Source organism: Trichechus manatus, unplaced genomic scaffold (assembly GCF_000243295.1).
Source record: "Trichechus manatus latirostris isolate Lorelei unplaced genomic scaffold, TriManLat1.0 scaffold00148, whole genome shotgun sequence".
NCBI classification, from domain to species: Eukaryota; Metazoa; Chordata; class Mammalia; order Sirenia; family Trichechidae; genus Trichechus; species Trichechus manatus.
Genome location: NW_004444084.1, coordinates 1,485,211 through 1,497,905, shown reverse-complemented (window position 1 = coordinate 1,497,905; position 12,695 = coordinate 1,485,211). Strand labels below are relative to the sequence as shown.

At 35.4% G+C, this 12,695-nt stretch overlaps 1 protein-coding gene across 2 annotated transcripts in view; it reads left to right on the top strand.

Moving 5' to 3' along the window:
* DYNC2H1 (dynein cytoplasmic 2 heavy chain 1) overlaps positions 1-12,695 on the top strand; it is a 376,170-nt gene that overhangs the window by 244,528 nt on the left and 118,947 nt on the right. The window lies entirely within an intron of this gene.

The following is a 12,695-nucleotide window of genomic DNA, read 5'->3' as shown; positions in this document are numbered from 1 at the left end:
AACTTATTTAATCTTCGTAGACTCTATGAGGTAAAAACTAATATTTTCACCATTTTACAGATAAGGAAACTGAGACACAGAGTGTTAAGTAACTTGCCCAAGAGTCAGTAAGAGGCAGAACTAGAATTTAAACTGAGGCTGTCCCAGTAAAGAGGTGGTCCTCTTCATATTCCTACAGCCCCTCGGGCTTGGATATTCTGCTGAGCAATGTGCACCATTCCAGGGACACTGAATTATGAACCGTTAACATAAATTTTATTATGTGCTCAGTATATGGAAAATTCTTACAGCACTGAACAATTCACTTCTGGAAATTTACTGGCATTCTATTTATATTGTATTTCTTTTACACTTTACAGTATGGTATTATATTGCTGTTTTAGCCAACATTTATAAAATCGACAAGGTTTCCTTTTATTATTAGTTACATTGTTCATTATGCAGTTTTAATGGTCATTCTCACATCTTTATAAAAATTTAAGCTTATATTTATATAATAAGCATAAATATTCTTTGGAACAAATAAGATCTTAACAAACTCCTTTCATCTATGCCAGCTGAAGACACTATCCAGTACCTTTTCCTTTCTCATAAAAACTGTTAAATAAGTCTATGAAAGAATGTCAAGTCCTGCATGTCTTTTAACTTCATCACAAGTGATTGCGCTCTACTTCTTTTCTTCTTTGCTTTTTTTTTTTCCAAATATTTCATTGTGTTTTTGGTGAAGGTTTACAGAGAAGTTTAAGTTCCCATTCAACAATTTCATTTCAACCAACAATCTACACAGATTGTGCAGATAACATTGGTTACATTCTTCACAATGCGTGAACATTCTCATTATTTCTTTTCTGATTGTTCTGTTTCCATTGATCTAGTTTCCCTTCCCCTTTACATTCTCATCTTTGCTTTAAAGTAATTGTTGACTATTTGGTCTCATATAGATTTTTTTTTAAAGGAGTGCAGTACTTACGGGTTATATTCTTTATATAGTGAGCCAAACAGTTATTTAGCTAAAAGGTGACCTCAGGGATTAGTTTCAGTTCAGGGTTTAAAGAGTATTTCAGGGCAGTAGTCTCAGGGAGTCCTCCAGTCTCAACCAGTTCAGTAAGTCTGGTTTTTGTTTTTGTTTTTTAGGAATTTGAGGTTCTTTTCCACATATTTCTCCCACTCTGTCAGGGTCTATCTTTTGTGGCCCTAATTCTTCTTTGCTTTTTAGCTGACCTGAAATATTCTTCAGTACTTCCACCAATAGCATATTCTTACATAAAATTTTGTATGTTTGTATATTCACAGGCTCTTCACAAACATCCTTCTGATATTTGAAATAAACCTTAAAGTACTTTATTTGGAAATACACTATTAGTCTTATGTTTTCTCTGAAATAAAGACAAACTGATTTATTTTAATGTTTAAACTCAAGTTCTTTATATTTTTAAACACATGTAAATGTATAATCTAATAATGCTTAAGCAAAAATGGGAATTCATTAAAAGAATAGTGGGTTATTTCATAGAATCTAAGAAAGGGTTACTTTGGATCAGTAGAGATTCAAGAGCCTTCACTTTAAAGCCCTGTTATTTCATGACATGGCCCCACAACTTTTAGTCTCAATATAATTCAGTGACTGGGAGAATCTGATTACCACAGCTTGGATCAAACATCTAATGTAGAAAATAGGGTAACATACAATAGATACAGCCTTAACCTCTTTGTTTTAGGGATAGTTCCTAGAAAAGAGGGGTGGTTATTTTGAGCTGAATAATGGAAGCGTCCTACGTACACATTTTGACCAAATTTCAGATGGCTGAGTGTTACAGTAAATATTTAACCAAAGCCAAATATCAACATTATAAAAAAAATCTAGGATGCAAGAGTAAATCTAACACTTTTTTTAAATTAAAATTACTGTAAATTTTAATGGTCAAATTTTAAATAGTTTTGCAATATAGTGCATGAGTTGTGGTTTCTCAACCTTTTCATTTCCTAGGATTATGTTTCCTCATAAAATGAATTGGGAAGTCTTTCCTTCTTCTGTAATTTCTGAGACTCTATGTAGGATTGATATTAATTCTTCCTTTAACGTTTGATAGAATTCACCAGTAAAGCTATCTGGGCCTGGAGTTTTCTTTATGAGATGCTTTTAAGTTACAGATTCAATTTCTTTAATTTTTTTTTTTTAATTGTACTTCTAGTGAAGGCTTACAGAACAAATAGTTTCTCATGAAACAGTAGTACACACATTGTTTTATGACATTGGTTAACAACCCCATAACATGTCAAGCCTCTAACTTCTCAACCTTTTTTTTTTTTTTGGTGAAAATACACATAGCCAAAGATATACCATTTCAAAAATTTCTACATGCACAGATCAGTGACACTGACTACACTCTTCCAATTGTGCTGTTATTCTCACTTAAGATGAAGGCTTACGGAACGAAACAGTTTCGCATTTAAACAATTTCTTTAATTTTTATAAGGCTATTTAGATTTTTAAATTTTTTTATGTGTCAGATTCAGCAATTTATATATATCTCAAGGAATTTGTCCATTTCACCTAATTTGTCAAGTTTATTGACATAATGTTCATAATATTCCATTATTATTCTTTTAATGTCTGTAGTCTCTAGGCCATTCTCATGTTTGTTTCTCTACTTTATATGTTTGTTCTCTGATTGTTTTACATATTATTTATAATGGTTTTCAACAGTTGGATTATGCTATAGTCTTTTTGTTTATCTTGCTACTAATGTTCACTGAGTTTCTTGGATCTGTGGATTTATAATTTTCTTTAAATTGGACAATTTTTGTCCATTAATTCTTCTGAGACTCTTACTGCATGTTTGTTAGATTGATTGATATTATCCTATTGCTCCATGTTTGCATGTGATATGGGTTTGGTGGTTTTCCCCCGTAAGTGGTTTCTAAGAATGGATCTTACTTACTGTATATCTATCAAAAAATTCAAGGTTTCATAATAAATAGGATAAAAGGTAGTTAATACAAATTTTATCATGATCATGGTCATTAAAGATGCATTGTAGATTAGCTTTTATCTCATCAAAATTCCTTTTACTCATTTAAGGAAATCAGATGTTGAAAATATCTAAAAAGTTCAACTCTAGGAGGTGTTTCTTTTTAATTCAGTTATCACAGATTTATTTACTGTATTTTTATGCAAATAACACGCACCTTCTACATTTGTTTCCAGTCCACTCAGAAACAGACTTTGTACTAAGCACTTTACACGCATGATCTCATTTAATTCCCAGCAAAGCCCTGTGGTTTAGGTATTGTTATTGATTTCATTTTAAAGTTGAGGAAATTAAGGTCAAGGTAGACTTATTTTTCTCAAGATCACATTGTTAGTAAGTTACTAAACTAAGACTTGAAAGTATTAGTGAATACTAGTGCTACATGCATACATGACATACTTAGAACAATGGTAAACGCATTGATTCTGAGGTTCCTTGTATTATGGGATTCAATAGCTTTTCTCTACAGAGGTTTCACTTTCCACATAGCTTCCATTATATGATGTAAGTAAGTGAAACTAATTGGCTTTTTTTTTTTTTTTTTTTTTCATGTTTGTAACTCTTGACCTAGGAACTAAGAGCACTGGCAAATCTTTAATTACAAATGGTATTTTGATGTATTTTACAGACAGGGAAGCCTGGAAGAGAAATAAATCAATTTAAAAAATTTGCTAAGAAAATCTGCTAAAGAATTTTGACATTAAAAGTATATGTTTTATAGTTAAATCACATTGGTCATTAAGTATCCTCCATAACCTATATTCCTAGTGATAGTTAAGGGCGCTGAAATTGCTTTATAGCTTGACCAAAGAGGCCTTATATGCTTGTCATTGTAAAAGCAAAGACTCAGATATCTTTATAGCTTTTTTTGTTTTCTTCCTCCACTTTAAATTTAACAGTTGTTCACCCATGATCACATATGTAGATTAAAGTAATCCTCAAACTGTCATAATTGCATTTTTAGCCAAGTTAACCTGTTGCCTTTGAGTTGATTCTAACTCATAGTGACCCTATAGGACAGGGTACAGCTGCCCCATAGGGCTTCCAAGGCTGTAAATCTTTTATGGAAGCGGACTGCCACATCTTTCTCCCACGGAGTTGCTGGTGGGTTCGAATTGCCAACCTTTTGGTTAGCAGCCAAGCATTTTTTTTTTTTTTTTAATATTTTATTGTACTTCAGGTGAAGGCTTACAGAACAGATAGTTTCTCATGTAACAGTAACACACATGCTGTTTTATGACATTGGTTAACAACCCCACAACATTTTAACCCTCTAAATTCTCAACTTTTTTTTTTTTTTTTTTGTGAAAATACACATAGCCAAAGATACGCCATTTCAAAAATTTTTTTTTACATACACATTTAAGTGACATTGACTACGCTCTTCTAATTGTGCTGTTATTCTCACTTAAGATGAAGGCTTACAGGACAAAATAGTCTCCCATTTAACAGTTACTACAAATGTTGCCCTATGACAATGGTTAACAATCTCACAACACATCAACAATATCCTTACTCTACTTTGTGTTCCCTATCATCAGCTTCCTACTCCCCTTCTGCCTTCTGGGTCTTGTCACTGGACTCCTGTATCTCGTTACTCTCATGGTTTTACTGGGCTGTCCACTCGCAGGCAGCAGCCAAGCATTTTAACCACTGCACTACCAGGGCTCCTTCAGCCAAATTAAATCCTAGACAGTATCTCGGAGGGTCCCTGTGTGGCATAAATGGTTAAATGCTTGACTACTAGCTGAAAGGTTGGCAGTTTGAACCCATGCAGAGGTGCCTCAGAAGACAGGCCTGGCGATCTGTTTCCGAAAGGTCACAGCCTTGAAAACACTATGGAGCAGTTCTACTCTGCACAGATGGGGTTGCCATGAGTTGGAAGCGACACAGTGACAACTAACAACATTTCTCAGGGTGTGGTCAGTGTTAGCCACTTACGTCAGAATTATCTGGGAAGTTTGGTAAAAAGATAGGTTCCTAAATCCTGTACCAGATCTGTAAAATCAGACTCTGGGAGTGGGACTTGGGAATCAGTAGTTCTGACAAACTTTTTGGGTGATTCTTCGGCACCTTCAATTTTGAGAGCATCTGTACTAGATAGAGCTAGGAGAACTGCTCAGATTTTCTCATTTTGGTATTCTAAAATGACATTGTGTCTACATAGCAGATTCATTTTGCAGTCTAGTCAAAATAAAATCACATTTCTCACTTAAGTATAGGCACTGGAATTAAGAAAAAAATCTAAGTCATAAGGCATTGTAGTGCTGGAACAGACTTTAGAAATAATTTATTTAACACTTTAATTTGGAGAGGTATTTAGTCACTAATGTCATATGGTAGGTAGTAAGTGGTAGCCCCAGCACTCTAACCCAGGTTTCTCAGATTACTAAGTTCCTCACATAGCAGCCTGTCTTCAAGAATTCAGTTGTTTGGAATTTTTTTTTCCCAAAATGAATGTTTTAAATATAGGAATTTCCTTAATTTGGTAACTTCCAGTTTTGCTTTTCCATTTAAAACAAACAAAAATAAAGAAAAAAAGCAAAAGAAAAGCATTTATCTTATACTGAGTTTGTGATTTTGTTCCATGGCAATGAAAACAATGTCATCCTATTGAATATATTATTTAGGATTTTACACTTTTGTAATATTGAGCTTTAATTTATGGAATTAATAAATTCAGGGAAATGATAAAGTATAATTCTTAGAATAATCTTCAACCAAATGACTGCTCCGTCCCTTTTTTTAAATCAGTAAATCCCTGGAGCAAAATACCTGATATCATCATTATAAAATTTTAGTGCAAATACTCCTTACTTTTGTGCATCTAGCAGGTACTTTGTATGATTCAGCAAAAAATTAAAAGCCATTCTAATCAACATTTACATAAGCAATTAAATCTTTCCAGAGAGATTTTAGATATAGGCAAGTGAGATGTGACCTCTGGGCAAAGATTTTCTTATAATCTTAGGCCAGCCCAACTTCATCAAGGGAGTAAAATCTTCTAACAAATATGATAGACAACATTTTCATATGCTATGGTTTGTAAATAGAAATAGTCATTTTTCCTCCAATTCCTTCCCATGTAACTCGGAATAAAAACATTCATTACAAAAGTCTGCAAGTATTAATCCAAAAAACACAAAATAACAAATGCTGGAGAGGTTGTGGAGAGACTGGAACACTTATACACTGTTGGTGGGAATGTAAATGGTACAGCCACTTTGGAAATTGATTTGGTGCTTCCTTAAAAAGCTAGAATTAGAAGTACTATACGATCCAGCTAACCTGCTCCTTGGAATATATCCTAGAGAAATAAGAGCCACCACACGAATAGATACATGCACACCTATGTTCATCGCAGCACTGTTCACAATAACAAAAAGATGGAAACAACCTAGATGCCATCAACGGATGAATGGATAAACAAATTATGGCATATCCACACAATGGAATACTATGCAGTGATAAAGAGCAATGATGAATCCATGAAACATCTCATAACATGGAGGAATCTGGAGGTCATTATGCTGAATGAATTTAGTCCGTCATAGAAGGTCAAATATTCGGTAAGACCACTATTATAAGAACTCAAGAAAAGATTCAAACACAGAAGAAAACATTCTTTGATGGTTACAAGGGTGGGGAGAAAGGGGGAGGAGGGATATTTACTAACTAGATAGTAGATAAGAATTATCTTAGGTGAAGGGAAGGACAGCACACACTACAGGGAGAGTCAGCACAATGGGACTAAACCAAAGCTAAGAAGTTTCCTGAATACAATCAAACACTTTGAGAGACAGAGTACAAGGGGTAGGCATCTGGGGACCATGCTTTCAGGGGACATCTAGGTCAATTGGCATAACAAAGCTTATTAAGAAAATGTTCTGCATCCTACTTTGGTGAGTGGCGTCTGGGGTCTTAAAAGCTTGCAAGCAGCTATCTAAGATGCATCAATTGGTCCCAGCCACCTGGAATAAAGGAGAATGAAGAACACCAAAGACACAAAGTATTAGCCCAAGAGACAGAAAGAGCCACGTAAACCAGAGACTTCATCAGCCTGAGACCAGAAGAACTAGATGGTGCCCGGCTACCACCAATGGCTGCCCTGACAGGGAACACAACAGAGAGTCCCTGATAGAGCAGGAGAAAGGTGGGGTACAGAACTCAAATTCTAGTAAGACCAGACTTAATGGTCTGACTGAGACTGGAGAAACCCCGGATAGCATGGCCCCTGGATTCTCTATCAGCCCAGAACTAAAATAATTTCTGAGGCCAACTCTTCAGACGGGGATTGGACTGGACTCCTTGACATAAAGTGATACTTGTGAGGAGTGTGCCTCTTAGCTCAAGTAGATACAAGAGATTAAATGGGCAGCTTCTGTCCAGAGGTGAGATGGGAAGGCAGAGAGGGTTAGAAGCTGGTTGAATGGACATGGGGAATCAGGTGAAAAGGAGGAGTGTGCTGTCACAGTATGGGGAGAGCAATTAGAGTCACATAACAATGTATGTATAAATTTTTGTATGGGGAAATAATTAAAAAAAAAAAAGTCTGCAAGACCCTACCAGCCCGGGCCTTCTGCTCTCTCTTTGCCTTTGTCTACTAATCTTTCCCTTGCTCACTCTGTTCCAGCCATGCTGGCCTTTAGCTACTGCCCAAAAGCTTTAGCTACTTCCTCTTCCGTTCTCACAGTAATAACTAGATCACTCTTGTGACTTGTGGCTAGTAAAGAACAGATAACAGGGGGAGTAAGACTTAAAGTAGAGGGCGACCTTGGAAAGCAATCGCGGTAGGCTAATGCTGTTGCCCATAAATGGTAGTGGATTTTCACAGGCAATTGATGTTGATCAAATTCCTTGTTAGCTACGTATTTATTTCTCTACAAGAGGTACATATTGTTCTTTAAGAGTTAGCTACATATTATTTTTTTCCCTAAGCATGCTTTTAAGTTCCAGAGCTTTATTAGTTTCATAAACTCAATAGCAATTTGATAACAAAATTCTTAAAATGTGTTATATTTATTCTTAAAATGTAATGAGAGTTTTTTTTTTTAATTGCCAAAGATTTGAGGATTAATTGCTAGTGCATTAATTTTAGCAACATTACATTGAATGGCTTTTATGAACCCAGCAGCTGTGGTTATTCATACTTGGCAGCTGCAGTTATCCAGAGTCAACTGGTTTTTCATCAATTATTGGAGAAGTCACAAGTTCCTGGTAATTTCATTTTCTGAAACCAGGAAGCTTAAGTTGGCTCTTTTCCCTCGGATATCTTTCCATTAGAATATATTAACCTATATTTCAGAAGCATGTTTATTAGCTACAACTTTGCCATTAGCATCATCAGCAAAAGAGATGGTAGATATGTATTTTTATACACAATGTGCTTACTTTTGACTTCTAACGGTAGGCAAATCTGAGTTCCAATACTTTTCACATTTTTAGTTCTAAGATCATTTAAGGAAAAAGCAAGTAGATTGGAGCATTTATATTTATTCGTTTTGAATGTTTACTTGGAAATGCAACGTTCATTTGATTTTTCAGTTTTATAGGTTACCATTTAGTAAGAAATGAACATATCTTTTACTTTGAAAGATGGAAATTAAAGGGAAAGAATTAAGCATTTATTTTCTCTTTCCTTTGTAAATTATTTTTCATAGTAATGAAAGGAATGTTGATGAAAGAAAGTTCTTATTTATTGAAGAACGCTCACTAATTAATATAGAAAGAATGACAGAATTTGACAAATTACCATTTTACAAACCCTAAGAAAGTAATTGATTCAGACAATGATTATCAAAGGTTGAAACACTAGATGGGAAATTTGCAAGCAAGAGATCAGTTGTCAGTGATCAATCTTAGCAAAACAAAGAGAGGACAGTCAGACTCTATGAGCTTCTTGAGGTGATGCATTATGGAGTACACTTTCCAAAAGTATTCTTTCAAAAAAAAAACCCCAAACCTAATCAAGCTTTTAGAACTGATTTCCACTTAGCAGGAAACAAGGGGTTAAAGGAATAAATTAAATGACACAACTGGGTCCAGAACGTGGGACATTTTGCAAGATAACTGACTCATCTACCAACAGGTCCGTGGCATGCAGAAAAGGACTGTCAGAGGGACTACGCTGTATTAAGGAGATTTAAAATGCATAACAATGACTTGACCTGTCTGTAAATACTGATTCCAACAACGTAGTTCAAACAGATTTTTGAGACCATCAGGGAAGTGTAAATATGGGCTGGGAATTAAATGACACTGATGAGTTTTTATTAATTTTGTTAGGTGAAATAATAGCATTATGGTTATGTCCATTTTTAATTTTTTTTTAAGAAATACATACTAAGTATGTAGGAGTTAGGAAGCCTGGTGGTGCAGTGGTTAAGTGCTCGGTTGCCAGCCAAAAGATCGGCAGTTTGAACCCACCAGCTGTTCTGTGGGAGAAAGATGCAGTCTGCTTCCGTAAAGATTACAGCCTTGGTAACCCTACGGGGCAGTTCTACTCCATCGTGTAGGGTCACTATGAGTTGGAATCAACTTGACGACAATGGGTTTGGGTTTTTTTTGTCTGTTTGTTTATGTAGGAGTTAAATAACACGTAGCCTGGGATTTGTTTTAAAACACTTACGGAGTAATAACAAAATAAAAGATAGTGAAATAGGGTAGTTGAGTCTGGATAATGAGTACTTCGTGTGTCTTTGAAAATGTTCTTAAAAATCAATTTTTGTATAGATTTGAAAGTGCTCATAATAAAATTAATTGAAAAAATTATAAAATATGAATATTTATATGTGTCTTGTTGATCTTATCACTCAATTAAAGGCAGACATCTTTTAGTACCTTCTTCTAAAAATGTCTTGTTGACAGATACTCACTTTGCCAGCCCCCATCATGGTTAGAGCACAGGCCTGGCAGGCACCAGCCCGAGCCCCAGAATGCAAATAGGTAACTAATAAATCAAGGAGGCAGTTTCCATGCCTCTCTTGGGAGGCAGTGGCAGTTTTAGCCACTAGTTCCTGGGGGAAAATGAAAAGCCAAGGCCAGATACCAGAGATAAAGGCTGCAGCCTCTGTGTTCAGTGGCAACATCAGCTTTTCCTCATTTTTTTTTCCACCAGAACAACCAATATTTTAATGGCTCTAAGCCTGACTTTTCCACTTTCGTGGCAATCCTGTGAACTACCTAACATCATTTTAGTAAATATGTTTTTCATTTTTTACACCTTTATTGAGATATAATAGACATTCAATAAACTGTCAATAAATATTTAGATTGTATAATTAGATAGGTTTTGGTATGTATACACCTGTGAAACCATCACTACATCAAGACAGTGAACATCTTTATCATCCCCAAAAGTTTTCTCTTGACTCTTGCTAAACCCTCCCTCTTCCATCCCCAGGTAACCTTTTCTTTCCAGTATACAATAGTTTGCATTTTATAAAGTTGTATATAAAGGGAGTCATACAATTAAATATTCTTTTCTGTCTGGCTTCTTTCATTCAGCATAATTATTTTGAGATTCATCCATGTTATTATGTTTATCAAGAGTTTGTTCCTTTTTATTACTGAGTAATATTCTATTATATGGGTGTACCACAATTTATTTATTCACACTTTGAAGGATATTTAGGTTGTTTCCAGTTTGGAGTTACTAAAATTAAACTTCTATTAACATTTCTATGTAAGTCTTTGTGAAAATATAGGCTTTTATTTCCCTTGAGTAAATACCTGGGAGTGGGATGGCTGGATCATATAGTAGACATATATTTAACTTTTTAATTAATTGTCAAATTATTTTCAAATGTGGTATATAATTAATATTATTTAAAAGATAAATGAAAATAATAGGAGTGATGAGGTTTTATGTGAGTGTGTATATGTAATATAGTGTATTCATATATTCTTTGTCTCAGTCTTATTTTGACTTCCATAAACAACAAAAGTACAATTTCACTCTCAGCAAGTAGGATTATTATAGCTGCTAATTATGCAAAGTGCAACAAAACATCATAATTACAAACCCTCAAGGTGAAGGTGGATCCTAACATTTCATATGATTTAGTGATTAATACCAGGTCTGAGTTATTTAGTATTAACTAGAGTTAACTATAAAACGTAAGTATATATGATTTATAATAGTGTTCTGCTTACTGCCCCAAATCATGTAAATAATACAGCTTGTATTTGAAAACTGATATGGATTAAACCTCAGCATACAGAAAACAAAAATCCTCACAACTGCCCAGTAAGCAACATCGTGATAAACAGAGAAAAGATTGAAGTTGTAAAGGATTTCATTTTACTTGGATCTACAATCAATACCCATGGAAGCAGCAGTCAAGAAATAAAAGGACACATTGCATTGGGCAAATCTACTGCAAAAGACCTCTTTAAAAAGTGTTAAAAAGCAGAGATGTCACTTTGAGGACTAAGGTGTCTGACGAAACCGTGGTATTTTCAATTGCCTCATATGCATGTGAAAGCTGGACAATGAATAAGGAAGACTGAAGAAGAATTGATGCCTTTGAATTATGGTGTTGGGGAAGAATATTGAATGTACCATGGATTGCCAGAAGAATGAACAAATTTGTCTTGGAAGAAGTACAGCCAGAATGCTTCTTAGAAGCAAGGACGGTGAGACTTCATTCCAAGCACTTTGGACACGTTATCAGGAGGGACCAGTCCCTGGAGAAGGACATCATGCTTGGTAGAGTAGAGGGTGCGTGAAAAAGAGGAAGCCCCTTGGCAAAACAGATTGACACCATGGCTGCAACGATGGGCTCAAATATAGCAACGATTTTGAGCATGGCCCAGGACTGGGTAGTGTTTCATTCTGTTGTACATAGGGTGGCTGTGAGTCGGAACTTCCTAGATGGCACCTAACAACAACATGGTAAATACTATAACATACACAATCCTGTAATAATAAACAGTAATTTATGAGTGGTTACATAGGTAGATATATATGCCAAATAGGTGTGGGAGGTTGTATGGGAGTACACGCAAGTGCATATGTAGGTATGGTTGTGGATATTTTACATACATATTTGTATGTGCTATGTGTACATTCATTTATATAATAGAGCACATGGGGGCACAGTTATGGAAACTTCTTAGACATAACCAAATGCCTCATGGGACTGAGTTACTGGCCTTGAGGGCTAGGGACCATAGTCTCAAAGATATCCAGGTCAGTTGACATAACTTAGTTCATAAAGATAATAATGTTCTACATCCCACTTTGGTGGGTAGTGTCTGTAGTCTTAAAGACTTGTGAGTGACCATCTAAGATACAACTATTGGTCTTCTCCTGTCTGGAGCAAAGGAGAGTGAAGAAAACCAAAGATTTAAGGAATCGATTAGTCCAAAGGACTATTGGTACACATGAACCACATCCTCCTCCAGCCTGAGACAGAAGATTTAGATGGCGCATGGCTGCTACTAGTGACTGCTCTGACCAGGAACACAATAGTAGGTCTTGGTTAGAGTGGGAGAAAAATGTAGAACAAAATTCAGATTCATAAAAAAGACCCAACTTACTGGTCTGATAGAGATTTGAGGAACTCCGGAGACTCCAGTGCTGTGCACCTTCTAACTTGGAACTGAAGCCACTCCCAGAGATCACCTTTCAGACAAATAATAGACAGACCTATAAAATAA